The sequence below is a fragment of the Propithecus coquereli genome, unplaced genomic scaffold (assembly GCF_000956105.1).
Source record: "Propithecus coquereli isolate 6110/MARCELLA unplaced genomic scaffold, Pcoq_1.0 Scaffold264, whole genome shotgun sequence".
Taxonomy (NCBI): Eukaryota; Metazoa; Chordata; class Mammalia; order Primates; family Indriidae; genus Propithecus; species Propithecus coquereli.
The window spans coordinates 27,910-33,297 of record NW_012148219.1 but is presented as its reverse complement, the minus strand read 5'-3'; the positions used below and the strand labels follow the sequence as shown (position 1 = coordinate 33,297).

At 33.5% G+C, this 5,388-nt stretch overlaps 1 pseudogene; it reads right to left on the bottom strand.

The window, feature by feature from the left end:
* Window positions 1–1,660: 1,660 nt before the first annotated feature.
* Window positions 1,661–2,325, bottom strand: LOC105812807 (annotated as a pseudogene).
* Window positions 2,326–5,388: the final 3,063 nt, after the last annotated feature.

Below are 5,388 nucleotides of genomic sequence, written 5' to 3'. Positions count from 1 at the left end.
TTAGGGTCTCAGATATTGGTGTTATTTGTGCCAATAACAGCAAAGTTTTCTGACACTTTGAACTATAATTAGTGGCAGTGAGTGTAAAGAAATTAACTTATGAAACGCTGAGAAATGTGATACTAATATGCAACACTGAATCTGACAATGGTATAGTGAAAACCAAAATTTTTCATTACAGTGTAAGCTTTAGAAAAAAATCCTGAGACAAAGAAAATTGTTTCTTTACCTCTTTCTACCTCCGCTATCATATCTGCTATTTTTTCTTTTGTTTGGGTAATTTCTGTTTTATTTTCTGCTTTATTTTGCATAAATAGACACTACTTGTTAGCCTATGCTTTTCACTGTTCTCCTGAAGATCTCCCCTATAAAACGTAGCAGTTGTGTCTGGTTCTCGCTAGTCACTGGTGAAATTGTAATAACTGATAATAACCCAGCAGTTTCTGCTTTTCTTCTCATGTATCTTTGTTTTTAGCAGGAGAACTAACTTTTACAGTGAAAACATGTGTGAAATCTCAATTCAGAAAACATTTAAAATCAGAACATTGCTGGCAAAAGTTAGAGTGTAAAGACTGGAATAGCCTGGAGACTGTTCACAGGGCTTTTGCCTCATCTTCGTCATGGACCCAGAGGCTACCCTCGGGGAATATAGGTTCCAATATAGATAGTTTAAATATTATTCCCTTAAATTCCTTTCTCAAATGACTATTCCGAACTGAGATACTGAGTTATTATGTTTCAGTTTGCATATATTTTTCTATAATGTAATCTAAAGATTAATTACAAATAAAATCATGTGATTATTTAATTTAAAGCAACATTGTGATGAGTATGCTCATTTTCTTCAATTCAAAAAAAATTTTTTGCAGATAAATAGGAATTTATTGAAATCATTGTTTCCAACAATATAAAAACTAAATGTTAAGGCATCTTTTACTCCCATCCTGGTGTATCCACCAAAGAGAAATTTAAATAAGAGTCAGCATTCCTTAAACAAATGCTTTCTAAAGTACTTGGCAGATTTGTCTTTATGTTCTCATACTCCACATACCATCAAAAGCTCTTATGATCAAACACTTTGACCCAAATCAAGAGAAAAGTATAAATAGATACTAACTTATTAAAGGGAAGCAATTCACTCTTGAAAAATAAAAAGGAACTATAAAAAGTATCAGGTATAAAGTTCAAATGCTGGTATTTAAATTTCTCTGAAGCAATTTATGTGTCAGTAATTAAGCAAAAAAAAAGAGATGAAGACTTTATTTAAGAAGAGAGGCCTATTAAAATGGATCGTGCTATGTAGTAACTGTTCAGTCAATATTCTACTCCATTGGGATGACAATTTGAAAAGGGCTTCATACTCCTTTAAAAAAAATCACATCCACTAGAATAAGATCATATAAATCAACACTGGTTATTTTTCCCCATATTTGTCCATTTATAAAGCCCAACAGGCTTCATAAAGTATACTAAACAGTAACATTTTCACCTTTTATTAAGAAAAGTTTGTGAAAATAATTTAATACAACCAGATCTCTTCCTGAACTTTCAGCTCACATTTTAAATGTAAGAAACATACAAAAAATTGTTTTATAAAAAGCCACCTCAATATCATAAAATAGTAATGAAAGATTGTGAACCCAATTTACTTTTTAAAGAATCTTCTTTCCTTATCTCAAATTCCAAGCACTATTCATCATCTTTAGAGCCAGTTTTGCTTAAATAGTGATGCTATACCATAGCTATAACTTCTGCAGATTTTCCATTATTTAAAAAAAGAAAAGAAACCTTCAGAGCATCAACCCAGTTACAACCTCTCAAGGAAGTTCCCCTTTCTGATCTATTTTATCTGCCAGCTTACATTTCTGGGCTTTTGAAAGTTGTTCCTTTTTGTCTTTTTTCTGATTCGATGAGGCTGTAGTAGGAGTTTCAACTGAGATTATGTTGTTCATCGATGTTGCAGAATTAATGGGGTGGTGATACTCCATGAACCGGTCTTTATTGTCCTTGGCATATTCAAACAATGTACAGGTCATAGCGGTTCCAAATTAATTTTACGCTTACTGTAACTTGGCTAATATACTCTGCTTTACAGCTGATGATACGGTGGTGTTAAAAAAAAACGTTCATATATGTAATTGGAGGTGTTTGGGGATATGTTTCTGTCTGGGCAATGTCTATTCAGAAGGCTTTGGGATCACCATTTTCACCTACCCTACATTGAAAGGAAACTGGACTTAATTCACTGAAACGTTCGTTTCCTTCATAAATAGAACGTAATGCTTCTAGTTCCATCTCCTGGTCCTCGCTGGCACTCATCGCGCCGGTCGCAGGGGAGCTCCCAGGCGGACCGCGTTCTGACAAAGCAGAGAGAGCGAGGGCAGTGGCCGCAGGCCTCGGGTCCCTCCCGCGCCTCGTTTGCGGCAGCGCCCAGCCGTCAGCGGTGGGCTGCGGGCCCGGAACCAGAGGCCGCGGACCAACTCAAAAAATTTTAATGGCCAAATATAAAGGAAATAAATTTTGACTTTCAATATCATTCTCTTAAAAATCATCATGCATCATGCAATGTTCTTTAATAATTATCATATTGGATCATACATATTTTGTCAAGTGTTCTATTTTTGAATCCATACTGAAATTATTAAACTTGCTAAAGCAATGCATAAAATTTGCATTTTTAAAATTTAGCAACTTGTTATATGATTGAAATGCAATTTATCTTTAATGTATTTTATGAACCCTGGTTTAAACAAGTTTGTGCTTCTTTGATGCTACCTATAGTATAACCTGAGGTTATCATTAAATACTATGTAAACCTGTAATATTTTAAGGGAGAAATCATTTATAAATATTGGTGACTTGTATCCATAAGATAATTGCCCTGTCTCTTAAACCCAATAGCTATTACTGGAGCATTTGGAGTGCCTTGTGTCACGACATGAAAGATCACTAAGAATGACGGTGGTAAAACGGCAAGCCCAGTCTCCCTCAGGAGTATCCAGTGAAGTTGAAGTTCTCAAGGCACTGAAATCTTTGTTTGAGCACCACAAGGCCTTGGATGAAAAGGTATAGTACGGTCAAAAGATTTCAAGCTTAACCATGCTTTTGTCATCAGCATCAAGTTCTTTGTCTTCATCCATTGACTCATCTGACTCTGGAAGTAAGACAGTTCAAGAGAAACACATTTGAATTGTATGAAAAATCAGTTTTAAAAAAATGAAAAATGGATTACTGTGTGTATATTAATAATATTCATAATCACCTTCTTTTTCTATACCACTGAATCTATGGCTTATCAGAACTAGACTTCTGTTATGGTACACTATAGCCCTAGTTCAGATGGCCATCTGAAATTTAATATTGTTTAATATTATCATTCAGTCTCTCTCCCTCTTCCTCCTTCTCTCTCCTCTCTCTCCCTCCCTGAAATGCATGTCTATAGATGGCACATTAAGAGACCACTAACTGAAAATTACACATATTTGGAAGTGCAAATTGGGTGTACGTTAACTTTTAGACATTTATGTTAGAAGCATTCAATTCTTTTAGGTCTCTAATATCATAGTTTTAAATACATATTTGAAGAGTCTCTGCATGAAGCAGCATAAGGTATTAATAGAAAAACCTGCTTTTTAGATCTTTTAAAAAGTAGCTGTAAGCTTCTCTTAGCTATTACTCAAATTAGTCTACTCACATATATAAACTAATATTATGCTAATATCTTCTGGAGATTAGGAAGACTTATGACATGATTTTAATTTTCTGAAATTTCAAAGACTGAACTTTTGAAAATTAATAAAGCTTTAGGGCTTAGTGAGTGGAAACTAGGCCACTTCATTGTAAAGTATCTGACAAGTTCTGGGCATTAAAATCCAAACTAGGGATTATTGCTCAGTTATTTCTAGTTTTTGAGCATGCAGACATTTTTGTTCTATTTAATATTTATAGACATATATATTTTTATCATCAGTCTTTCAGATGTTCTTCAGACAGGGGATTATGTGGAGAGTATACATAGGATAACTAAAATTCTATCTTCTAGATTATTAAGAAGAAATTATATCTCATTTTTCATTTTAGCAATGAGAGGCAACTAGTTTATAAATAATTTTGAATAAAACAGAAATGAATATTATATAAACATCCATGCTAAATGCAATATCAAATAATCATTTAATATATTTAATGTTTAGTCTCATATTATATTCCTCTCTTATTACAAACTGCATAGTTAAACATTTGCAAGGCTTTGTATTCCTAAGATATTGCCAAACTCCCTGGAAGATATTTGAAACACAAAGATAAATAAGACATTCTCCTTCTAATTGAGGAGTTCATAATTAGTGCTCAAGATTCACGTATCAATAATAGGCAACGCTAAAAAGAAATGTATACAACATAATATGTAGCCACAGAAAAAGCTGTGATTAACTCTGAGTAATGAGAAATTCAAGAATTACTTCAAGAGGGGGTGGCATTTGATCTCGGTATTAAAAAATGACTATGGGTTTGTTAAGCAGAGAAAGATACTCCAAACAGCAGGGCCAACATGTAAAATAATCCAGAACTATAAGAAGAGAATAGCCCATTCAACAAAAATGTAGCAGTTTTGAATTATTTAAATAAAGATACCAGAGAATGTGTGAATGCATGGTATGAGATGATAGTCACTCCACATCACTTAAGTGAGGGATATTTTTATAAAAGAATGATTCTTTATCAGAATAGAATAATAAACAGTATTTGATAAATAATCAGTATTTGATAAATAACCTGACAGAGTGAGCACAGTTAAGAAGAAAATGGTTGTTACACAACTTAATCTAGAAATAATTTATTATGTAGAGGTTTAGTGAGCTTAGCATAACTAAATGAAGTATTCTATAATGTGACCCTAGGAGCTATAATAACACTTATTAACTCACCAGAAGAGCCCTGGACATTGGCGAGTTTAGGGTCAACTGAACTGATTATCAACCAAACAATACTCAACAGCCTAAAGGAAAAATGTTATGAACTTTAGCTGTGGAGTTAGACAGATGGATGTGGACAAGTGATCTAACTTCTCTAAGCATCTGTTTCCTCTTCCTTTGAATTAGGGTAATAATGATACCTACCTTAGAGTTGTCATGAGAATTAGATACGATCTGACGTGCAAAGTTTTCAGCCAGTGCTTAGCATATGACAAGTCCTCAGGGAATGTTTATGAATATTATTATTAACATGAGTAAATTTCAACAGTTGATACAACTTTCAAACCAAGTAAAGATGTTGGTATCGCTGTTGAGATGTTTGCTTTAAATGCTATTTAATTTAGTTATTGAGGAACTAATATGTGTATATGTGCCTTCATAGATAACTTCCCTAACTAAAAATAACACAGCTTCT